At 39.3% G+C, this 26,086-nt stretch overlaps 1 long non-coding RNA gene across 5 annotated transcripts in view; it reads left to right on the top strand.

The window, feature by feature from the left end:
- LOC144579016 (uncharacterized) overlaps positions 1-26,086 on the top strand; it is a 357,175-nt gene that overhangs the window by 186,162 nt on the left and 144,927 nt on the right. For 4 of the 5 annotated variants that reach the window (XR_013525780.1, XR_013525781.1, XR_013525779.1 and 1 more), the window contains one exon: positions 23,324-23,444. The exons of the other annotated variant lie outside the window; for it this stretch is intronic. This is a non-coding gene — a long non-coding RNA (uncharacterized LOC144579016). The remainder of the gene's footprint in view (positions 1-23,323; positions 23,445-26,086) is intronic. 5 annotated transcript variants of the gene reach the window in all.

Genomic DNA, 26,086 nt, shown 5'->3' with positions numbered 1-26,086 from the left:
TCAATTCTAAGCAAAAAGAACACAGCGGGGGGCATCACACTACCGGATTTCAAACTATACTACAAGGTTACAGTAATCAAAACAGCATGGTACTGGTACCAAAACAGAGCTATAGACCAATGGAACAAAACAGAGGCACTGGAGGCAACACAACATATCTACAACTATACAATATTTGATAAACCTGACAAGAACCAGCAATGGGGAAAGGATTCCATGTTTAACAAATGGTGTTGGGAAAACTGGCTAGGCATGTGCAGAAAGCAGAAACTGGACCCCTTCCTGGCACCTTACACTAAAATTAACTCCAGATGGATTAAAGACTTAAACATAAGACCTGGCATGATAAAAACCCTAGAAGGAAATCTAGGCAAAACTATCCAGGACATAGGAGTAGGCAAGGACTTCATGAACAAAACACCAAAAGCATTGGCAACAAAAGCCAAAATAGACAAATGGGACCTAATGAAACTTCATAGCTTCTGCACGGCAAAAGAAACAGTCACTAGAGTGGATCGGCAACCAACAGAATGGGAAAAAATTTTTGCAGTTTACCCATCTGACAAAGGGCTGATATCCAGAATTTACAAAGAACTCAAACAGATTTACAGGAAAAAAACAAGCCCATTCAAAAGTGGGCAAAGGATATGAACAGACACTTTATGAAAGAAGACATATATGAGGCCAACAATCATATGAAAAAATGCTCATCGTCACTGGTCATCAGAGAGATACAAATCAAAACCACATTGAGATACCATCTCACGCCAGTTAGAGTGGCGATCATTAAAAAATCTGGAGACAACAGATGCTGGAGAGGATGTGGAGAAAAAGGAACACTTTTACACTGTTGGTGGGAGTGTAAATTAGTTCAACCATTGTGGAAGACAATGTGGTGATTCCTCAAGGCCTTAGAAATAGAAATTCCATTTGACCCAGCAATCCCATTACTGGGAATATATCCCAAAGAGTATAAATCTTTCTACTATAAGGACACATGTACACGAATGTTCATTGCAGCACTGTTTACAATAGCAAAGACCTGGAATCAACTCAAATGCCCATTGATAATAGACTGGATTGGAAAAATGTGGCATATATACACCATGGAATATTATGCAGCAATCAGAAATGATGAGTTTGTGTCATTTGTAGGGACATGGATGAATCTGGAGAACATCATCCTCAGCAAACTGACACCAGAACAGAAAATGAAACACCGCATATTCTCACTCATAGGTGGGTGATGAAAAATGAGAACACATGGACACAGAAAGGGGAGTACTAAACACTGGGGTCTGTTGGGGGGAAAAGGGGAGGGCCAGTGGGAGGGGGAGGTGAGGAGGGATAGCCTGGGGAGAAATGCCAAATGTGGGTGAAGGGGAGAAGAAAAGCAAAGCACACTGCCATGTGTGTACCTACGCAACTGTCTTGCATGCTCTGCTAATGTACCCCAAAACCTAAAATCCAATAAAAAATTAAAAGAAAAAAAAAAGAATGCAATGATTTTTGAAAACAGTAGAGTAATAAAATAATAACTTTTGCTATTTTAGAAAAAAGAATGTTGAATATAGGCCCCTGATATATTCTGGCTTGCATGGTTTCAGCTGAGAAATTTGCTTTTAGCCTGATGGTGTTCCCTTTGCTGATGTCCTTCCTTTCTCTCTAGCTGCCTTTAACATTCTTTCTTTTATTTTGATCTTTCTTTTATTTTGATAATATGTATATTGGGGATGATCTTCTTGTGTAGAACATTGAAGGCGTTCTCTGTATATCTTGAATTTGACTGTTGGCCTCTCTAACAAGGTTGGGGATGTTTTCATGGACAATATCCTAAAATATGTATTCCAAGTTGTTTGCTTTCTCCTCCTCCTTTACAGAGACGCCAGTGATTTGTAGATTTGATTTCTTTACATAACCCCTACTTTTCAGTTCTGTTCATTGCTTTTAATTCTTTTTTCTTTATTTTCATCTGACTATCTTATTTCAGAAAACCGTTCTTCAGATTCTAAGATTCTTTTCGTAGCTTAGTTTATTTGGTTGCTAATACTTGTGATTTCATTGTGAAATTTTTGTATTATGTTATTTAGTTCTTCTTCTTTTTTGGGGGGGGGAAATGAAATTTCACTCTTGCCACCCAGGCTGGAGTGCAATGGCATAATCTTGGCTGCAACCTCTGCCTCCTGGGTTCAAGCCATTCTCCTGTCTCAATCTCCCAGGTAGCTGGGATTATAGGCACCCTCCACCATGCCTGGCTAATTTTTGTATTTTTCATATCCATGGGCTTTCACCATGTTGGCCAGGCTGCTCTGGAACTCCTAATCTCAGGTGATCCGCCCACCTTAGCCTCCCACAGTGCTGGAATTACAGGTGCGAGCCACTGTGCCTGGCCTGTGTTATTTAGTTCTGTCAGAACTGTTAGGTTCTTTTCTATTCTGGCTCTTTTATCCTTCAGTTCCTATTTTGCCTTATTGTGATTCTTAATTTCCTTGCACTGGGTTTTGCTGTCCTCCAAATGTCATTGTCTTTGCTCCTTTTCATATTCTGAATTTTATTTCTGTCATTCTAGCCAGTTCAGCCTTAATACATTAAGAAGTCTTGTTGGAGAATGGGTGTAGTTGTTTGGAGGACACACAACACTCTGGCCATTTGAGTTACCAGAGTTCTTGCATTGGTTCTTTCTCAACTCTGGGTGTGGATATTCCTTTAACTTTAGTATCAATTGAGTACCAGCCAATAGGCTTCTTTTCTGGATGTTTTCACCAGGTGGAGACTTTGCACAGGGTTTTTATTTGAAGCTGACTTTTGGTCCCTGGTTTCAGAGTGGGGTGTGTTAGTGAGGAATTTTTGGCATTAAAGCTTTGGAGTGTGATCCAGCAGGTAGTACTTAGGCTTATTGGTCAGTTGGTGGACTCTTGCTTGGTTGTGCAGCTCCCTTACATTTCCTCACAGTTGCAGCTTTGTTCCTTCTCAATGTTCTGAAACTGTGGTTTCCTCTCCCCTTTGAGTGCTGGCTATACATTATGACTTGACAATCCTGGACTGCCTGCTGCAGCTCTGGGATGATCTCAGTGTTTATGTTCTTTCCTCAGTGTGGAGGCAGCAGAGGAAGGGATTTTAGTAGTGGTTATGGCTTTGGGTCCTTTACTTGTCTCCTAGGGGCTCTACCCTAGAGAGATGTAGGTAAGCAACTGCTCAGTTCTATCAGCCCAGGATGGAGGGTCTGTGCTGTGGGTCCAAGCCTGGGCTTTCCTGCCTGGTGAGGAGCACTGGGGGGTATGTGGGACCCATGGGAGTTGGACTGGCCTCCTCTCTTTGATTTGACTACAGCTTGTTGGGGGTGTGAATAAGGTGTGTAGGGTCTTTGCTTCTTTTTTAGCCAAGGGTGGCAAGGGCAGTTCCAGTGCAGAGGCAGTGGCAGAAGGCTTTCAATTGCCCTTAGAGGCTCTGTCCAGGGAGTTGCTGAGTTGCTACTGGCTCAGTAGCTCTGTGGGGTTGGCTGGAGGCCCAGGTCTGGATGAGTTGCCTGATGAGGAGATATGGGAATGGGTATGCATGTAATAGTCTGACTTTTTTCTTTTCCCCATAGGGTTGCTGCCAATCAGCAAAGATGGTGGCCTGCCCCTCCCTCTGGGAGCATTGTCCAGATTTGAATCTGTTTTGGGTGGGGGTGGCTGGAGGCCGGTTGGGAAGTCCTGCCCAGTGAGAAGGAACAAGATTGAACACCACTTAACGCAGGAGTCTGACCATGTTTTGATAGAGCAGCTGTGTTGTGCTGGGGGATCCTTTCTGCCCTCTGGTCACCTGGGATTCTCCAAAGCCTGAAGGCTGGAATGGCTAAGGCTCCCAAATAGCAAAAATGGTGGCCCACCCCTCTCTTCAGAAGCTCCTTCTTAGGTAGGTGCAATGCTGCTGGTGGCAGCTGGCTAGAATTCCAAGCCAGTGGGTCTTATCTTGTGAGGTGCCATGGAAGTGGGGCCTGCAGCTGTCACTGCTCAGCTCTCTGGATTCAGCCTCTTCACTAGGGGTATGTACAGGGGTCTAACCTTTTACTTTGTTGAAGCTGCAACTACTTTTGCCAGAAAGCCAGAGTATCTAAGCCTCCAGGATCTCCACGCATGCCTGAGTGGCTGCTCTGCAGAGACTCCCCATAGCTGTCTGTCAACTGAATCCCGAAGGCCCTGGTGGAGTGAGTTCACAAGGAGATCTCCTGACCTAAAGGAGGCAAAGATCCATGGGAGAAGCTTGGTTTCCAGGGGTCACACATTCACTTACCGCTTCCCTGGGCAGAGGAGGTTCCCCTGGCTCTGTGTTGCTCCTGATGGGCTGTTGTCTCATCTTGCTTTTCTTTGTTTTTTTTTTTTGTGGGTCAAGTAGTTTCCTTGATTAGTCCCAATGTGAGTACCTGGATGCTTCCATTGAAGATGTTGTATTTAATTGCCCCTTTCATTCTCTTCATGAAAGCCACACACCCTAGCTGCTTCTATTCAGCCATCTTGGCCACTCCCCCACTATTTTTATTTTCTAGAGTGGGTGAATTGAGTCTGTTATTTGAACATTTAGTATTGAAGGGAAGAATGTAGATGACAATAACTTGAGAATAAAAATGAACAGAAAAGTACATCATGTACAGAGGAGAAGCATCAACAGAAGGAGAGATTTTAGAGTTACAAGTAAAGAAAGAACTCGGGGCAGAATAAATGCTAAGAGGGGACAGGGCACTGTTTTCAAGAATTGGGTGCTAAAGGAGATGAGATCTAAGGCAGCATTGCCCTTAGACTTAGAAAACAGAAACTCTGCCCTGGATCATGGGCTTTAGGGTCTTGTTTTAGCTCTGCTCATGCTACACTATTCTGAGGGGGCCAGGAGTTCATTGGGTCAGGAGGATGTGCCACTGAGCTTGTGCATATGATTGACTACTAGGTCATGCTCCATTTACCCAGCACCAAGAAAGGCTCAGAGCTGAGCCCAGGGCTCACATACAACTCTTCTTCAGGATTGTCCTCATAAGGTAAGCCCCTCATTGCTGGTGTATGTCTATGTTCAAGCCTGAGGAGTGGCCAGGGGATTTTGTTTTGGAGGTGTGTAGATGAACATGCAGGCTGGGTGTCCAGAAGTATAAGCACAAGGCCTCTTGAAGTTGAAGATGGAGCCGGGAGTGGAGAAGCAAATTGGGCCAGTCTAAGGGCTAGGGTTGGATGCCTAGAGGCTGTGGGGCTGCTCTCTTACTGCCACTGGATTCCAATATAAAACTTGGAAGAATCTCAGCTTTCTAAATTTCAACCTGGCCTGTTGAATTGTCAAGGTAGGAGGATAAAATATATTTATTTTGAAAACGATATCAATCACTTTTAAATATTTTAAATGTAAGCTTGTGTCTGCGTTTCTACTTTTTTTTCCCTTGGGCCCCACAAATGTGGGCCAGATCTATGCAAAGTATGGAAGACAAAAATGTTCTAAAGGGACATGTAAAGAATTCATGTTGACTTGACTCACTGCACTCAGCAATTCACTTAAGCTCTTTGGGGGTGGTGCTAGGTTGGGATAGGATAGGTAACAGCACAACAGCTAAGAATTCACTGGGGAATTGGCAGGGAAAGTGTTCAGAGATTACAAAGGAACTGTGAAGGCACAAAACGGAAAACAGTATGGAGTTCCTTATGACCTCCAGGACTGCTCAGGGTCTAGGGAGTAGGGGCACAATATAGAAACTCTGATTTAATCATTTATTTATCTATTGTTCAGAGGTTTACTGAGAACCTAAGGAGACTGTGACAGAAACAGTTCTGAGTACAAGGATACAGTGGTAAACACAGTTGACAAAGCCTTGGTCTCCTGAAACCAGTCTGCCTTTTTCGAAATTGGTAGGAACAGCACTGCTTCTCTCAATGAGATACATAGTCAGGATAGAAATCAAAACAACTTGGTAAATAATCACTCTACATAAAAATTACTTTTCAGTAACAATGTCACAAGTGACTAAACACTGCTTAGCAATATCCAGGTACAGTCATTATTTATAGTCTCTTTTAAAAAAGAATTTTATGCAAGCCATCTTTCAGAATCTTGCTTTTCACCGGTTTCCTCTTTTCTCTTTCTGGATTGACAGACAAGTTAAAGAAAATCCTCCCACACAGTTTCCACTATTGGAGTAATGACTAACATATCAAAATCTGGCTGCCTCAGTGCCGGAATGTGCTGCACTATACTGTTTGCTCATGTGTAAAATGGTACACTTATAACTGGCCTGTTTTCTCTTTTGGTGTTAAGAACTCACATTCCAAATACAAGTGTGAGAGGAGCTGGAGGTCATGGAATTCCCTGATGTCATTGGCCTGCCCTTTGCCATGGTGTGCCTAAAGTGGCTTGTCTTGACTTGTTGGTGCCATGTTGATGATGTTGAGATAGCACAGTTCAGAGATTCCTTAGGTGGGGCTTTTCCAGCAGAGAGTATACTGTCAAGTACATCGAATCACAGAGTGAAATAAACAAATTTTTTAAAAACTTAATTTGAAATTTTAAGGTATTCTAGGAAAACACTGGACTTTCATGTTAGTTGTTGTGATCTTAGTGTCTTAATTTCCTCATTTGTAAAATGGGGTTATAATATCAATGTCATAGAGTTTCGGTGAAGATGAAAATAATTGACATATTTAGAGCATCTTTTTTAAGAGACTGGGTCTTGCTATGTTGCCCAAGCTGGAGTGCTCTGCTGGTATTGCTTGATCAAGTATATACATTATAGTTCACACTGGCAGTCCCCAAGCTATTTGGCACCAGAGACCGGATTTTTGGAAGACAGCTTTTCCACAGATGAAGAAGGGGGATAGTTTTGGGTTGAAACCATTCCACCTTAGGCCATCAAGCATTAGACCCTTGAAAGAAGCATGCAGCCTGGATCCCTCATGTGCGCAAGCATTCGTGCTGCTACGAGAATCTAATGTCATGGCTGATTTGACAGGAGGGAGAGCTCAGGCAGTAATGTCGCTGGCCTGCTGCTTATCTCCTGCTGTGTGGCCTGGTTCCTAACAGGTCATGGCCTGGGGTTTGGGACCCCTGATTTATACTATAACAGATTTTATTGAGCATTTACTAAGTGACTGGCCTCCAGCCACTGTGGTCTGACAATAAAACAGTTGCCAAAGGCTGTAGCTCATGGAGCTCATGTGTCATTCCATGTAACGATTCTAGTGGTTGTGTTAAGCATAATGATGTGATGATATCTTCTGTTCCTATTTTTGAATTCCCTAATATAAACATTGGAAGTTTTATCAGAGTGCCTCCCGTATAATAACTCTATAATAAAAGCATTTCAAATGAACAAATATTGTAGCTACAGTATGAATTTTAATGAGCCAGACAATGCTGTCTTTATTAGGGAAGACAGAAGGATGTATTAACTTAGTTCTCAATGAATGCTTCAGTGGCAATTGTTTTCAGATTAGGAGGCCTGACTTCTTTTCTACCAACCAGTATGGCCTCACCCTGTAAGGTAGAAAAGAAGGCCGATCTCCTAAAATTTACTTATTTATAAGCAAAGGTTGGCAATTCCTTTGTGACATTTTAAAAACAGCTTAATTAAGGTATAATTAACCTATAATAAATTGGAAAAATTTAAAGTGTAAAATTTGACAAGTCTTGATGTATGTATATACCCATGAGCCCATCATCCCAATCAAGTTAATGAATAAAGATATTCATCACCCCCAAGTTTTCTCGTAACTGATTTATAATACCTCCATCTCATTCCTGATACCATTCCCCTACTGCCCCACCATCATCCCAATAACCAATAGTTACTAACTTGTTTTCTATCACTGGATATTAGTTTGCATTTTCTAGAGTTTCATATAAAGGGAATCATTTGTATTCTTTGTTTTTTTCTGGCTTCTTTGAGTATAATTACCTTGGAATTAATCCATGTTGTTGCATGTATCATCAGTTTATTCCATTCTATTTGCTGGGTGGTATTTCATTGTGTGGATACCCCACAGCTTGTTTATCCATTTATCTGTTGATGCACATTTGGATCATTTCCAGTTTTTTTCTCTTGGGTTAATACCTAGGAGTTGGATAGTTGTAGAGTAGGCATATGTTTACATTTTAAGAAACTGCCAAAATATTTTCCAAAGTGGTTGTGCCATTTCACATCTTTTTCTTTTTCAAGTTGAGAACTCAGATTTACTCATGTTTAGCAAGGATGACATAATATATTAGAGCCTGTTGATTTTTTTTTTAACTTTAAGTTCAAGGTACAAGTAAGGTTTGTTACATAGGTAAACTTATGTCATAAAGGTTTGTTGTGGAGATTATTTCATTACCCAGGGATTAAGCCTAGTACTCATTATTTTTCCTGATACTCTCTCTCCTCCCACCCTCCACCCTCTGAAAGGCCACCAGGTATGCTGTTCCCTTCTATGTGTCCATGTGTTTTCACCATTTAGCTTCCACTAATAAGTGAGAATATGCTATGTTTGGTTTTCTGTTTCTGCATTAGTTTGCTAAGGATAATGGTCTCCAGCTCCATGCATGTCCCTGCAAAGGATATGATCTCATTCTTTTTTATGAATGCATAGTATTCCAAGGTATGTATGTATGTATGTATCTATCTATCATCTATCTATCTATCTATCTATCTATCTATCTATCTATCTATCTATCATCTATCTATCTATCTATCTTGCCTTATTGCTCTGGCTAGAACTTCCAATACTATAGTGAATAGGAGTGGTGAGAGAGTGCATCCTTGTCTGGTGCCAGATTTCAAAGGGAATGCTTCCAATTTTTGCCCATTCAGTATGATATTGGCCATGGGTTTTTTGTAAATAGCTTTTATTATTTTGCCACACATTCTGTTGATACCCAGTTTATTGAGAGTTTGTAGCATAAAGGGCTGCTGAATGTTGTCGAAGGCCTTCTTTGCATCTATTAAGATAATCATGTGGTTTTTGTCTTTTGTTCTGTTTATGTGGTGAATTACGTTTATAGACTTGTGTATGTTGAACCAGCTTTGCATCCCTGGGTTGAAGCCTACTTGATCATGATGGATAGCTTTTTGATGTGCTGTTGCAATCGGTTTGCCAGTATTTTGTTGAAGATTTTTGCATTTATGTTCATCCTGGATATTGGCCTGAATTTTACTTTTTTTGTTGAGTCCCTGCTGGGTTTTGGTATCAGGATGATATTGGTTTCATAAAATGATTTGGGAAGGATTTCCTCTTTTTGAATTATTTGGAATCGTTTCAGGAGTGGTACCAGCTCTTCTTTGTATGTCTGGTAGAATTCAGCTGTGAAGCCATGTGGACCTGGGCTTTTTTTGATTGGTAGGCTATTAATTGCTGCCTCAAATTCAGCCTTTGTTATTGGTCTATTGGTCAACTTCTTCCTGGTTTAGGCTTGGGATGGTGCAAGTGTCCAGGAATGTATCCATTTCTTCCAGGTTTACTGGTTTATGTGCATAGAGTTGTTTATAGTAATCTCTGATGGTAGTTTGTATTTCTGTGGAATCAGTGGTGATGTCCCCTTTATCATTATTTATTGCACCTATTTGATTCTTCTCTCTTTTTTTTTTTATTAGTCTGGCTAGCAGTCTATCCATTTTGTTGATCTTTTCAAAAAACCAGCTCATGGATTTGTTGATTCTTTGAAGGTTTTTTTGTGTCTCTGTCTCTTTCACTTCTGCTCTCATCTTAGTTATTCTTGTCTTCTGCTAGCTTTTAAGATTTTTTTAAATCTTATTCCTCTAACTCTTTCAGTTTTGATGATAGGATGTCAATTTTAGACCTTTCCTTGCTCCTCATGTGGGCATTTATTGCTATGAATTTCCCTCTAGACACTGCTTTAAATGTGTCCCAGAGATTTTGGTACATTGTGTCTTTGTTCTCATTGGTTTAGAAGAACATCCTTATTTCTGCCTTCATTCATTGTTTATCCAGTCAACATTCAAGAGTCAGTTGTTCAGTTTTTATGCAGTTGTGCAGTTCTGAGTTAGTTTCTGAATCCTGATTTCTAATTTGATTTCCCTGTGGTCTGAGAGACTGTTTTTTATGATTTCCATTCTTTTGCATTTATTGAGAAGTAATTTACTTCCAATTATGTGGTCAATTTTAGAGTAGATGTGATGTGGTGCTGAGAAGAACGTATATTCTGTAGATTTGGGGTGGAGAGTTCTGTAGATGTCTACTAGGTTTGCTTGGTCCAGATCTGAGTTCAAGTCCTGGATATCTCTGTTAATTTACTGTCTCATTGATCTGTCTAATATTGACAGTGGAGTGTTAGAGTCTCCCATTATTATTCTGTGGGAGTCTTAGTCTCTTTGTAGTTCATTAAGAACTTGCTTTATGTATCTGGGTGCCCCTGTATTGGGTATGTATATATTTAGGATCATTAGCTCTTCTTGTTGCATTGATCCTTTTACCATTATGTAATGTCCTTCTTTGTCTCTTTTGATCTTTGTTGGTTTAAAGTCTATTTTATCAGAGACTAGGATTGCAACTCCTTCTTTTTTTTTGCTCTCCATTTGCTTGGTAAATCTTCCTCCATCCCTTTATTTTGAGCCTATGTGTATATTGCATGTGAGATGGGTTTCCTGGATATAGCACACCAATGGGTTTTGACTTTTTAGCCAATTTGCCACTCTGTGTCTTTCGATTGGGGCATTTAGGCCATTTACATTTAAGGTTAGTATGGCTATGTATGAAATTGATCCTCCCATTTTGACGCTAGCTGGTTGTTTTGACCATTAGTTTATGTGGTTTCTTCATTGTTTCAATGCTTTTTACCATTTGATACATTTTTGGAGTGGCTGGTACTTGTTCCTTTCTATGTTTAGCGCTTCTTTCAGGAGCTCTTGTAAGGCAGGCCTGGTGGTGATGAAATCTCTGAGCAATTGCTTGTTTGTAAAGTATTTTATTTCTCCTTTGCTTATGAAGCCTAGTTTGGCTGGGTGTGAAATTCTAGGTTGAAAGTTCTTTTCTTTAAGGATGTTGAATATTGGCCCCACTCTCATCTGGCTTGTAGGGTATCTGCAGAAAGATCAGCTGTGAGTCTGATGGGCTTCCCTTTATGGGTAACCCAACCTTTCTCTCTGCCCTTAGAATTTTTTCCTTCATTTCAACCCTGGTGAATCTGACAATTATGTGCCTTGGGGTTGCTCTTCTTGAGGAATATCTGTGTGGTGTTCTCTGTATTTCCTGGACTTGAATATTGGCTTGCCTTGCTAGGTTGGGAAGGTTTTCCTGGATAATATCCTGAAGAGTGTTTTCCAGCTTGGATTCATTCTCTCTGTCACATTCAGGTACACCTGAATTAGGTTAATCTTGCCTTCTTACTTTATTTCATTGGGTTCATCTTCAATCTCTGATATCCTTTCTTCTGCTTGGTTGATTTGGCTATTAAAACTTGTGTCTGCTTCACTAAGTCCTTGTGTTGTGTTTTTCAGCTCCATCAATTCATTTATATTCTTCTCCAAGGTGTTTCTTCTTGTTAGCCTTTTGTCAGACGTTTTTTCCAGGTTCTTAGTTTCTTTGCATTGGGTTAGAGCCTGTTATTTTAGCTCAGAGAAGTTTGTAATTACCCACTTTCTGAAGCCTGTTTCTGTTATTTCATCAGACTCATTCTTCATCTGGCTTTGTTCTCTTGCTGGTAAGGAGTTGTGATCCCTTGGAGGGGAGCAGTGTTCTTGTTTTGAGTGTTTTCATCCTTTTTGCACTGGTTTCTTCCCATCTTTGTGGATTTATCTACCTGTGGTCTTTGTAGTTGGTGACTTTTGGATGGGGTCTCTGAGTGGTTTTCCTTTTTGTTGATGATGAAGTTATTTTTTTTCTGTTTTTTAGTTTTCTTTCTAACAGTCAGGCCCCTCTGCTGTAGGACTGCTGGAGTTCCACTCCAGACCCTGCTTGCCTGGGATCACCTGCAGAAGCTGCAGTACAGTAAGGTTTGCTGCCAGTTTCTTCTTCTGTTATCTTTTTCCCTGAAGGATATCCACCAGATGTCAGCCTGAGCTCTCATTTATGAGGTGCCTGTTTGTATATGCGGGTGTTGGAAGCTGCTTGAGGAGAGAGTCTGTCCCTTATAGGAGCTCAAGTGCTGAGATGTGAGCTCCATTGTTTTGTTCAGAACTGCTGGGCAAGTACGTTTAAGTCTGCTGCAGTGGAACTCGTAACTGCCTTTTTTTCCCAGGTGCTCTGTCCTGGGAAGGTGGTGACTTATTTATAAGTTCCTGATATGCTGCTGTCTTTTTTTAGAGATGCCCTGCCCAGCAAGGAGGTAGCCTAGTCACAGTCTGCCAGCAGAGGTGTTGCTGAGCTGCTGTAGGCTTTGCCCAGTTGCTGTGTGAACTTCCTGTGGTTTTGTTTATAGAGGAATAGTTAGAACTGCCTCGGTAATAGCAGTCTGCCTCAGTAATGGCCGACCATCTCTGTATTGGCAGACTGCCTTGGTAATGGCAGACTGCCTCGGTAGTGGTGGACTGCCTCTGTAATGGTGGGCACTCTTTCCCCCACAGAGCTGGACTGTCCCAGGCCAGCTGTGCTTCCTGTAAAACTCTCAATCTAGAGCATTTCAGATTGCTTGTCTTTGTGGGAGTGGTACCCACCGAGCCAGATAACCTGGCTCCCTGTTTCAGCCCTCTTTTTTTTCAGTTGAATGGACAACTCTGTCTCCAAGGCGTTCCAGGTGCCAGTTGAAACAGCACCCAGATTTGTGTGAGTTTTTGTGTGGAGACCCACTGCGCTGGCTGAAACAGCTGTGCTGGAGACTCGCGGTGCTTTTCCGCCCGGGAATCTCCTAGTCTGTGGGCAGTAAATATTGGTTTGGAAGTGTGGTGATCACTCACCCTCTGTGTTCTCGCTGGGAACTGCACTCCAGAGCTGTTCCTATTTGGCCATCTTGGATCGCCTTGTAATTATCTTTCTTTGGAGTTATATTATCTAGATATTCTCCAGTGTTCTCTTTTAGAAGTTTCATGGCTTTGTATTTTGTATTTAGGTCTGTGATCCATTTTGAGTTAGCATTTATGTGTGATATTTGTCTAGATTTATTTACTTTTGCATGTGAATTTCCAGCTATTTTATCATCTGCTGAAAAGACTATCTTTGTTTTGTTATATTGTCTTTGCTTCTTTGTCAAATATCAGTTGACTATAATTATTTAGATCTATTTCTTGGTTGTATATTCTGTTTCATTGATCTATTTGTCTACTCTTTCATCAACTCCACATCATCTTGATTACCGTAGCTTTAATACATTATTTGAATTTGGGTAGTGCCAGTCTTCTGGCTTTTCTTTTTTTAAAATATTGTGTCTGCAATTCTGGGTTGTTTGCTCCTTTGTATAAACATTAGAATCAACTTGTTAATAGTCACAAAGTAACTTTCTTCAAAGTTTTTTTCAACTTTTATTTTCGAATCAGGGGTACATGTACAGATTTGTTACCTGAGTATATTGTATGATGTTGAGGTTTGGAATATAATTGAACCTGTCTTCCAGGTACTGAGCATATTACCCAAAAGGTAGCTTTTCAACCCTTGCTTCAATTTTTACTCCCCTACTAGTAGTTTCCAGTGTAATTGTTCTCATCTTTATGTCCATGTGTACCCCATGTTTATCTCCCACTAAGTGAGAATATGTGGTGTTCAGTTTTCTGTTTCTATATTAGTTCACTTAGAATAATGTCCTTCAGCTATATCCATGTTGCCACAAAGGACATCATTTTATTTATTTATTTTTGGTTGCATAGTATTCCAGGGTATGTTTTCTTTATCCAATCCTTGATTAGCACCTGGTTTGATTTCATGTTTTTGCTCTTGTGAATAGTGTTGTGATGAATGTATAGGTGCATGTGTCTTTTTTGATAGAATGATTTATTTTCTTTTAGGTATATGCACAATAACGGAATTGCTGAGTTGAATGGCAGTCCAACTTTTAGTTCTTTGAGAAATCTTCAAACTCCTCTCCATATTGGCTGGACTAATAATTCTACCAATATGTATAATAAGTTTTCCTTTTCCTCTATAGCCTTGTCAACATCTTATCTTTTGACTTTTTAACAAAATTCATTCTGATTGGTGTGAGATGGTATCTCATTGTGGTTTTGATTAGTATTTCTCTGATTGTTAGTGATGATGAGCATTTTTTCATGTTTGTTGGCCACTTATATGTCTTCTTTTAAGAAGAACTATTCATGTCCTCTGCCCACTTTTTAGTGGAGTGGTTTGTTTTTTGATGGTTGATTTGTTTAAGTTCCTTATAGATTCTGGATTTTAGACTTTTGCCAGATGCACACCATGTACATATTTTCTTCCATTCTGTAGTTGTTCTGTTTACTTTATGGATAGTTTCTTTTTCTGTGAAGAAACCCTTTAGTTTAATTAGGTCACACTTGTCAATTTTGGTTTTCATTGCAATTGCTTTTGAGAACTTAGCCAAAAATTCTTTGCCACGGCCAATATTGAGAAGGGTATTCCCTAGAGTTTTCCTAGGATTTTTATAGTTTGGGGCCTTATATTTAAGTCTTTATTCCATCTTGTGACAAGTAGAGGTTCAGTTTCTTTCTCCTGCATATGGCTGGCCAGTTCTCCCAGAACTATTTACTAAACAGGGAGTCTTTTCCCTAGTACTTATTTTTGTTGAGTTTGTCAAAGATCAGGTGGTTGCAGGCATATGGCTTTATTTCTGGGTTCTCTAATCTGTTCCATTATTTGATGTGTCTGTTTTTATACCAGTACTATGCTGTTTTGGTTACTGTAGCCTTGTGTTAGTATAGCTTAAAGCTGGATAGTGTGATGCTTCTGGCTTTGTTCTTTTTCCTTAGAATTGCTTTGGCTATTTCTACTCATTTTTGGTTCCATTTGATTTTTAGAATAATTTTTCTAAATCTATGAGAACAGTCATTGTTAGTTTGATGGGAATAATATTTAATCTGTAAATTGCTTTGGGTAGTGAGGCCACTTTAATGCTGTTGATTCTTCTAATCCACAAGCATGGAATATTTTTCTATTTATTTCTGTTGTCTCTGATTTCTTTTGGCAATGTGTTATAGTTTTCCTTGTAGAGATCTTTACCTTCTTGATTAGATATTTCCTTAGATTTTTTTGCAACTATTGTTAATATTTCATTTTTGATTTGGCTCTTAGCTTGCATATTATTGGTGTATATAAATGCTCCTGAGTTTTGTACATTTACTTTGTACCCTGAAATTTTACTGAAGCCATTTATCAGTTCCAAGAGTCTTATGGCAGAGTCTTTAGTTTTTTTGTAGATATAGAATTATATCATTGGTGAAGAGAGAGAGATTGATTTCTTTTCCTATTTGAATGTTTTTATTTTTTCTCTTGGCTGATTGCTCTAGCTAGGACTTCCAGTACTATGTGAATAGAAGTCTTGAAAATGGGCATCTTGTCTTGTTCCAGTTTTCAAGGGGAATGCTTCCAGGTTTTCCCTATTCAGTATGATGTTGACTGTGGGTTTTTCACAGATGGTGCTTATTATTTTGAGGTATGTTCCTTCAGTGCCTGGTTTACTAAAGGTTTTAATCATGAAGGATCTTGGATTTTATCAAAAGTTTTTTTCTGCATTTATTGATACAACTATATGGTTTTTGTTTTTAATTCTGTTTATGTGATGAATCACATTTATTAATTTTTGTATGTTTAAACAAATTTGTATTCCAAGACTAAAGCCTACTTGATTGTGGTGAATTAATTTTTGAATATGCTTCTGGATTCAGTTTGCTACTATTATATTGAGATTTTCGCGTCTATGTTCATAAAAGATTTTGGCCTGTAATTTTCTTTCTTCATTGTGTCTCTGCCAGATTTTGTCAGAATGGTGCTGAATTCATAGAATGAGTTCAGGAGGAGTTCCTCCTCTTCGATTGTTTGGAAGAGTTTCAGTAGGATTGGCACCAGTTCTCTGCATGTCTGAAAGAATTTGCTTGTGAATCCAGCTGTTCCAGAGCTTTTTCTAGTTGGTAGGTTTTTTAAAAATACTGATTCAACTTTAGAACTCATTATTCATCTGGTCAGGTTTTCACTTTCTTCCTGGTTCAATCAGGAGTTTCTGTGTTTTGGGAATTTATTTATTTCCTCTAGATTTTCCAATTTGTGTGCATAGACGTGTTTATAATTGTCCAAAGATCTTTTATATTTCTGTAGGATTGGTTTAATGTCATTTTTGTCATTTCTGATTGTGCTTATGTGGATTTTCTGTCTTCTTCGTTAACCTAGCTAGTGTTCGTGTTTATTCTTTCCAGTATTTGCTTTCATTGATCTTTTGTATAGATTTTGGTATCACAATTTTATCCAGTTTTTCTGATTGTAGTTTTTCCTTTTTCTATTTGCTAGCTTTGGACTCTTTTCCCCCCGAGTTCTTTTAGGTGCAATGTCAGATTGTTAATTTGAAAATTTTTAGTTTTCTTATATAAATTTTGTACATATTTGTTGGCATAAGTATGACTTTTGTGGTACTAATGTAAATGGTATTGTGTTTTAAAATTAATATTTCATCTGTTCTTTGATAGTATATAGGGAAGCAATTGGCATATGTATTTTAAGTTTGCATCCGGTAACCTTACAGTATTTCTTTCATTATTATTATTTTTTTTATTCACATATTAGTCCATTGTCACACTGCTATGAATAAATACCAAAGACTGAGTAATTTATAAAAGAAAAAGGTTTAATTGACTCACAGTTCTGGATTGCTGGGGAGGTCTCAAGAAACTTACAATCATGGTAGAAGGCAAAGGAGATTCAGGCACCTTTCCACCCGGTAGCAGGAGTGAGTACAAGAAGGGGAAATGCCAGATGCCTAAAAAACCATCAGACCTTGTGAGACTCACTCATTATTATGAGAACAGAATGGGGGAAAGCACCTCCATGATCTAATTACCTCTACTTGGTCCCACCCTTGACGTATGAGGATTATGAGGATTACGATCCAAGGTGAGATTTGGGTGGGGATACAGGGCCAAACCATATCAATTCTCAATATAGACAATCATGCCATCTATGAACACAGAGTTTAATTGCTTCTTTCAATTTGTGTAACTTTTCTTGTCTTAATGTATTAGCTAGAACTTCCAATATGACGTTGAAAAGGAGTCATTAAAGAGGACATACCTGCCTGGTTCATGAACTTAGTGGAAAGCTTATAGTTTTGCACCATTAAATATTATGTTAGCTATTTGTGTAGATATTCTTTATATAGTTGAAGAAAGTTTTCTCTATTTCTAGCTTTCTGAGAGTTTTCGTCATAAATGGGTATTGATTTTGTCATGTATTTTCTATATCTATTGATACGATCATGTGATTTTTCTTCTTTAGCCTGTTGCTTTGATGACTTACATTTTTGAATGTTGAACTAGCCTTGCATATCTGGCTTAAGTCCCACTGGTAATGGTGTATCATTTCATTTTTACTTTTTAACATTTATTTTAGTTTTGGCAGGGGTATGTGAAGGTTTGTTACATAGGTAAACTTGTGTCACAGGGGTTGTTGTACAAATTATTTTATCAACCAGGTATTAAGCCTAGTACTCATTAATTGTTTTTCCTGATCCTCTCCCTACTTCCACCCTCTACCATATTTGTTTTTCTGTTTCTGCATTAGTTTGCTAAGGAAAACTGCTTTCATCTCCATCTATCTTCCTACATAAGACATGATATCAATATTTTTTATATCATGCATAGTATTCCATGGCGCATGGTGTATTTGTACCACATTTTCTTTATTCCATCTGTCATTGATAGGCATTTAGGTTGATTGTGTCTTTGCACCAGTACCATGCTGTTTTGATTACTGTAGCCTTGTAGTATAGTTTGAAATCTGGTAGTGTGATGCCCCCCGCTGTGTTCTTTTTGCTTAGAATTGACTTGGCTATGCGGGCTCTCTTTTGGTTCCATATGAAGTTCATGGTGGTTTTTTCCAGTTCTGTGAAGAAAGTCAATGGTAGCTTGATGGGGATAGCGTTGATTCTGTAAATTACTTTGGGCAGTATAGCCATTTTCACGATATTAATTCTTCCTAACCATGAACATGGAATGTTTCTCCATCTGTTTGTGTCCTCTCTGATTTCGTTGAGCAGTGGTTTGTAGTTCTCCTTGAAGAGGTCCCTTACATTCCTTGTGAGTTGTATTCCAAGGTATTTTATTCTTTTTGTAGCAATTGCGAATGGCAGTTTGCTCTTGATTTGGCTTTCTTTAAGTCTGTTATTGGTGTAGACGAATGCTTGTGATTTTTGCACATTGATTTATATCCTGAGACTTTGCTGAAGTTGTTTATCAGTTTCAGGAGTTTTTGGGCTGAGGCGATGGGGTCTTCTAGGTATACTATCATGTCGTCTGCAAATAGAGACAATTTGGCTTCCACCTTTCCTATTTGAATACCCTTTATTTCTTTTTCTCGCCTGATTGCTCTGGCTAGAACTTCCAGTACTATATTGAATAGGAGTGGTGAGAGAGGGCATCCTTGTCTAGTGCCAGATTTCAAAGGGAATGCTTCCAGTTTTTGCCCATTCAGTATGATATTGGCTGTTGGTTTGTCATAAATAGCTTTTATTACTTTGAGATAGGTTCCATCGATACCGAGTTTATTGAGGGTTTTTAGCATAAAGGGCTGTTGAATTTTGTCAAATGCCTTCTCTGCGTCAATTGAGATAATCATGTGGTTTTTGTTTTTGGTTCTGTTTATGTGGTGAATTACGTTGATAGACTTGCATATGTTGAACCAGCCTTGCATCCCCAGGATGAATCCTACTTGGTCATGATGAATAAGTTTTTTGATTTGCTGTTGCAATCGGCTTGCCAATATTTTATTGAAGATTTTTGCATCTATGTTCATCATGGATATTGGCCTGAAGTTTTCTTTTCTCGTTGGGTCTCTGCCGGGTTTTGGTATCAGGATGATGTTGGTCTCATAAAATGATTTGGGAAGGATTCCCTCTTTTTGGATTGTTTGAAATAGTTTTAGAAGGAATGGTACCAGCTCCTCCTTGTGTGTCTGGTAGAATTCGGCTGTGAACCCATCTGGACCTGGGCTTTTTTTGTGAGGTAGGCTCTTAATTGCTGCCTCAACTTCAGACCTTGTTATTGGTCTATTCATAGTTTCAGCTTCCTCCTGGTTTAGGCTTGGGAGGACACAGGAGTCCAGGAATTTATCCATTTCTTCCAGGTTTACTAGTTTATGTGCATAGAGTTGTGTGTAATATTCTCTGATGATGGTTTGAATTTCTGTGGAATCTGTGGTGATTTCCCCTTTATCATTTTTTATTGCATCTATTTGGTTGTTCTCTCTTTTATTTTTAATCAATCTGGCTAGTGGTCTGTCTATTTTGTTGATCTTTTCAAAAAACCAGCTCTTGGATTTATTGATTTTTTGAAGGGTTTTTCATGTCTCAATCTCCTTCAGTTCAGCTCTGATCTTAGTAATTTCTTGTCTTCTGCTGGGTTTTGAGTTTTTTTGATCTTGCTCCTCTAGCTCTTTCAATTTTGAGAGGCTGTTTGTTATGATTTCAGTTGTTTTGCATTTGTTGAGCAGTGCTTTACTTCCAATTATGTGGTCAATTTTAGAGTAGGTGTGATGTGGTGCTGAGAAGAATGTGTATTCTGTGGATTTGGGGTGGAGAGTTCTGTAAATGTCCACCAGGTTTGCTTGCTCCAGGTCTGAGTTCAAGCCCTGGATATCCTTGTTGATTTTCTGTCTGGTTGATCTGTCTAGTATTGACAGTGGAGTGTTAAAGTCTCCCACTATTATTGTGTGGGAGTCTAAGTCCTGCTGTAAGTCATTAAGAACTTGCCTTATGTATCTGGGTGCTCCTGTGTTGGGTCCATATATGTTTAGGATCGTTAGCTCTTCTTGTTGTATCGATCCTTTTACCATTATGTAATGGCCTTCTTTGTCTCTTTTGATCTTTGTTGCTTTAAAGTCTATTTTATCAGAGATGAGAATTGCAACTCCTGCTTTTTTTTGCTTTCCATTAGCTTGGTAAATCTTCCTCCATCCCTTTATTTTGAGTCTTTGTGTATCCTTGCATGTGAGATGGGTTTCCTGGATACAGCACACTGATGGGTTTTGGATTTTTATCCAATTTGCCAGTCTGTGTCTTTTGATTGGTGCATTTAGTCCATTTACATTTAGGGTTAATATTGTTATGTGTGAATTTGATACTGCCATTTTGATGCTAAGTGGCTGTTTTGCCTGTTAGTTGTTGTAGATTCTTCATTATGTTGATGCTCTTTAGCATTCAGTGTGATTTTGGAATGGCTGGTACTGATTGATCCTTTCTATGTGTAGTGCCTCTTTTAGGAGCTCTTGTAAAGCAGGCCTGGTGGTGACAAAATCTCTGAGTACTTGCTTGTTCGCAAAGGATTTTATTTTTCCTTCACTTCTGAAGCTCAGTTTGGCTGGATATGAAATTCTGGGTTGAAAGTTCTTTTCTTTAAGAATGTTGAATATTGGCCCCCACTCTCTTCTGGCTTGTAGTGTTTCTGCCGAGAGATCTGCTGTGAGTCTGATGGGCTTCCCTTTGTGGGTGACCCGACCTTTCTCTCTGGCTGCCCTTAGTATTCTCTCCTTTATTTCAACCCTGTTGATTCTGACGATTATGTGCCTTGGGGTTGCTCTTCTTGCGGAATATCTTTGTGGTGTTCTCTGTATTTCCTGCAATTGAGTGTTGGCTTGTCTTGCTAGGTGGGGGAAATTTTCCTGGATGATGTCCTGAAGAGTATTTTCCAGCTGGGATTCATTCTCTTTGTCCCCTTCTGGTACACCTATCAAACGTAGGTTAGGTGTTTTCACATAGTCCCACATTTCTTGGAGACTTTGTTCATTCCTTTTTGCGCTTTTTTCTCTGATCTTGGTTTCTCGTTTTATTTCATTGAGTTGGTCTTCGACTTCAGATATTCTTTCTTCTGCTTGGTCAATTCGGCTATTGAAACTTGCGTTTGCTTCGCGAAGTTCTCTTATTGTGTTTTTCAGCTCCTTTAATTCATTCATATTCCTCTCTAAGGTATCCATTCTTGTTATCATTTCCTCGAATCTTTTTTCAAATCTTTTTTCAAGGTTCTTAGTTTCTTTGCATTGATTTAATACATGATCTTTTAGCTCACAAAAGTTTCTCATTATCCATCTTCTGAAGTCTAATTCCGTCATTTCGTCACAGTCATTCTCCGTCCAGCTTTGTTCCCTTGCTGGTGAGGAGTCTTGTTCCTTTCTAGGAGGCGATGTGTTCTGGTTTCGGGTGTTTTCCTATTTTTTGCACTGGTTTCTTCCCATCTTTGTGGATTTGTCCGCTGGTCGTCTGCGTAGTTGCTGACTTTTCGTTTGGGTCTCTGAGTGGACACCCAGAATGTTGATGATGAAGTATTTCTGTTGCTTGGTTTTCCTTCTACCAGTCTAGCCCCTTCGCTGTACGACTGTTGAGGTCCGCTCCAGACCCTGCTTGTCTGGGGTGCACCTCTAGTAGCCATGGCACAGCGAGGGATGCTACCAGTTTCTTTTTCTGTTCTCTTTGTCCCAGGATGATGCCTGCCTAATGACAGTCTTTTGGATATAGAAGGGTCAGGGAGCTGCTTGAGGAGACAGTTTGTACTTTATAGGGGTTTAATTGCTGAGCTGTGCACTCTGTTGTTCATTCAGGGCTGTTAGGCTGCTATGTTTGATTCTGCTGCAACACAGCTCATTAAACAACCCTTTTTTTTTCTCAAATGCTCTGTGTTGAGGGGTTTAGGCTTTATTTTTGGATATCCGATCAGGTGTCCTGCCCAGCTCAAAGGCAGACTAGCCACTGTTTGGCTGCCGAGGCTCCGCCCTGCTATTGTGTGATTCGCGCTGTTCCTGCCGGCTCTGCTATGGTCTCCGCCACGCCCTGTGGCAGAGTCTCTTCCTTGTAGCGTGTTGCCTCAGCAAGGGCAGGCTGTGTCAGCAGTGGGCGTGTATCTCAGTAGGGACGGGTTGCCTCGGCAACGGCTGGCTGCGTCAGCAGTGGGCGTGTATTTCAGGTGGGGCGGGTTGCCTCGGCAACGGCTGGCTGCCTCAGCAGTGGGCGTGTATATCAGTTGGGGCAGGTTGCCTCCGTAGTGGTGGACGCCCCTCCCCCACAGAGCGTCTCGGACCGTCTGCCCGGGATAGTTTGAAATCGCGGTTTTGTTCGTCCCACTGGGTATCCCAAACGATCTGTCCCTGCAATCCCCTGGGCTGGGCTACTGTGCAAGTCTCGTTCAGTCTCAAGTCCAGCCCTCTCAAGTCTCAGGTTGCCGGTTCAACAAGGCACCCAGACAAGCGCGCCCTGTGGGGATTGCTGGGTAGGGCCGGCCGCCGCCGCCCCGGCTGCCGGCTTCGCCAGGCAGACCTACTGCCTGGCGTCCCGTGTCTTTTTATACTTGGGAGTTTCCCCGTTCTGTGGGCAACAAAGATCAGTCTGGAAATGCAGCACTGACTCACCGTTTGCGAATTCAACGCAGGCTCCAATCCTGGGTTGTTCTCACAGCGCCATCTTGAGTCCCCTCTGAGGGATACCTTTCTAGGTCGTTAAGGGTATTTGGAGTTTAACCCTTTTTAATTTTGGTTTTATTATATTTTAATTTTGTTTAACATCCTTATATTAACAAAACATTCACCCATATTTATTTAATTAATTTTTCTAGAAGAACTCCTTAGTATTTATTCAAGTGATTGATATAAATACCATTTCCGAATTCATGCATAAGACATCTTAGGTTACAGATACATTATACAAGTTACATGTCTTCCAGTACTTCTCAAGTAGCAGATAGAGACAATTTCAGTAATTTTCTCTAATGGCAGTTAAATTGCATTATTGCTTCAGTGTGACTATATATTAGAATGCTAAGAATATACAGCTATTTCTCGTTCCTAGCCACTTTGTGTATAGTACAGAATTCTGTAGACTTGGTGCTAGAAATTATAAAGAATGGGTCAAGAATAGTGGCTCATGCCTGTAATACCAGCTCTTTGGGAGGCTGAGGTGGGTGGATCACCTGAGGTCAGGAGTATGAGACAAACCTGGCCAACATGGTGAGACCCCCTCTCTGCTAAAAATACAGAGATTAGCTGGGTGTGGTGGTGCATGCCTATAATCCCACTACTTGGGAGGTGAATCCCTTGAACCCAGAAGGCAGAGGTTTCAATGAGCCAAGATCATGCACTGCACTCCAGCCTGGGTGACAGAGCTAGACTCCATCTCAAAAAAAAAAAAAGTAGTAAAAATTTTCCTTAGTTGAACATTTAGCCTAGCACTAAATAATAAAGCTTATTTATGGAAAAAAACCCACTCTATTTACAAAGAAAACAAACTTTTATTTCAGGAAAAATCATTGTTCTTGGGGCTTGCTTTGCAGAAGTTCATTGGTTTAACATGCACCCACTTCAGAGATTTGATGATATCAGAGATGCTCGTTGCAAGTAAAGACAGCTCGTCCTGCAAAAGTGTGTATTGTAAGTTGTTAACAATAAATGAACAGATTGAATTTAGCTCCATTAAAAAAAAAAGGGTGAAGAAATGATAAAAATTTTTTTTGGAGAAAAACAGGTTGCTTAACTTCATCATATGATAGGATGTTGCCAAGTAGAAATTAATATGCAGTATCCCATAAATATATACACCTGCTATGTACCCACAAAAATTAAAAATAAAAATTTTAAAAAGAATAAAAAAATAAAATACTTTGTAAATTGGTGATGATAAGAAACCTGCTTCTTAGCTCTATTATTTATCTAATAATTTTTCTAATGGAAGTGCCAGGATCTTTCTTCTTAGAGTTAAAAGTTTCTTTTAAATTCAATTTAGAGTTAAGTTTCTTTTAAATTCAATTTAGTTAGACCTTTTGTATCATTGGATTTAAATTAAAAAGGTATTTTAAGTTATAGATGACTAAATATATTCTGTCACAAGATTAAAAATCTTGTTTGTGCTTCATTTATTTAAGAAGTCCCTGTTCAGTACTTGTTAAATGTTGGGTGCTGGGCTGGGTTGTTTTTCCAAATGGTTTAAGAAATACATTATATTTCTTGCCCTTGAAGACCTCACTCTTTAATTGGTGGGGGAAGGAGGAACAACACATAGAGCAAGCAGAGAACAATGTAGGGCCAAAGATAACTAGATGTCCAAATGCCTCTTACAGAAGACACATGACATGGGAGGTTAGGAATAGGGGAATGGTGTATGTGTTACAGGATATTTTGTGAAATCCCCTTGAAAAAATGCATGATTTGTTGTAGGTCTTGAAGGTTGAATAGAAAGTGGATATACGCATAACTTTAACTGGTAAAAATGCATGCTTTTGCTACTTTTCAGTTAATGGAGGTTAATAAACTGAATAACGACACTGTAGTAAAGAGCACATTTAATTAGAAGGCATGAGTCTATGTTTTCAACAATATTACATAGTGAGCTAGCTGTGTAACAAGTCAACCTGTGGCCTCTGCCAGATTCAATGCACCCAACCAGCAACGAGGTATTGAGCTCAGACAAACTCACAAGTTACCATAGAATTTATCTATAACTAGGTTTGCTTAGCTTTAGAAAGGATATAGGATAGACAGTGATGCAACATATGTGGCCATAACATAGGAGAGGTCTTGTACCTTAAAGGTACACCTAGCAAATGTTCCAGGTACCAGAGAAGTCCCAGATCTGGGATCTCTCCAACAGGAAAATTAAATCAAAGATCAAACCCTTAGGAGTTCCTGAGGTTAGAAGAAAGGGTACAAATCAGCTATTGACCTTTTACTTCCAGCCTAATCTTTACCCATAAAATAATGGACTGATTTATATAAGCTTTTATTTCAAAAAAATCAAGTTTAAATTCCAGCATCACCATTTACTAGTTGTATAAACTTGGGTAAGTTATTTAACCATTCTGAATATCCATTTCTTTGTTAAAAAAATATATGAAAATACCTACCTCTGATGTTTGTTATGTATTTTAAATGACCTCAAATACCTTTGGCAGGATATGGAGAATCAGGCTATTTTAATGTAGAAACCTAAATGTTTTTTTTTCCTTTGGAGCACTGGCAGGATTATTGTTGGCCTCATTCCTGCACTGGGTTCTAATGCACCATTACGATCTATTGTTGAAAGAACTAAAAGCAAAGTAGATTTCTAAAATAAGTCAAAGAAAATGAGTGACTCTAGCGATTGGGTAGATTTTCTGGAGACAAAAAAGGGCTAGAGAAACTGGAGAAAGAGAAAAAACATAGGTTGCTAAATTTGGTAAGAGTTCAGGAGTTTGATGCTGGGAAAGTGGTCTAATGAGGTAGGGTACTCGTAATATGAGAAGCACTAGGTGGTGCCCATTAGTTGCCCAATACTTGGTTTGATCCCTGTCTGATTAACTATTGGATGAGCTCATATGCAGTGTCTCAGGAGAGGGTCCTGGATCTGTGTGCTCCAAAGGCCTCAAGACATGGTAAAGACAGAGAGGTCTCTTGAATTTTTTTTTTTCTGGACCCAAGAGGTTGTAATCAATCTAGGATCTGGACATTTCAATTGCGTTAACATTCAATACTGTTTTCTGCCACTGAGTTTATCTTGGAAAATTTCTCATTGATTACTGAATTGTCTAAAATGATTAAACTGGTCATTTTAGATGTGTCAACTCAGTAACTTATTAGATTTTCTTGAGATGAGAAAGGACCGAGTGAGTTATTAGACGTAAGGACTACTTTCTGTCTTTACCCTTCTATTAAAACATCTATCATTACAACTATTAAAGAAACAATTAAAATCACATTTCCTATAATAATCTGTCATATTTTCATCAAGGGTTGACTAGTTTTGAGAAAACAATTTAGTTTTTAATGAAAGGTTTTAGAACAGGATAGAGTCCAGTAATTTCAGCCAACATTTTTTTGTGGCTAGACTGAAGAACCTAGAGGCTTTTTTTTTTTTTTTTTTTTTTTACTGATTTGGTTTTCTTTCACATTTTATTCCACATCTCTTAATTAGAGAAATGAGTAAAAGATGCAAACACAAACAATTTAAAGGATTATTTGGGCTCTTAGGTAGTCTAGTTAGAAAATATGAGGATCATTTTTGTCGAATTTACTTGCGTGTGTGGACAGGT

This window comes from Callithrix jacchus, chromosome 1, assembly GCF_049354715.1.
Source record: "Callithrix jacchus isolate 240 chromosome 1, calJac240_pri, whole genome shotgun sequence".
Taxonomy (NCBI): domain Eukaryota; kingdom Metazoa; phylum Chordata; class Mammalia; order Primates; family Cebidae; genus Callithrix; species Callithrix jacchus.
This window is presented reverse-complemented; position numbering and strand designations above follow the sequence as displayed.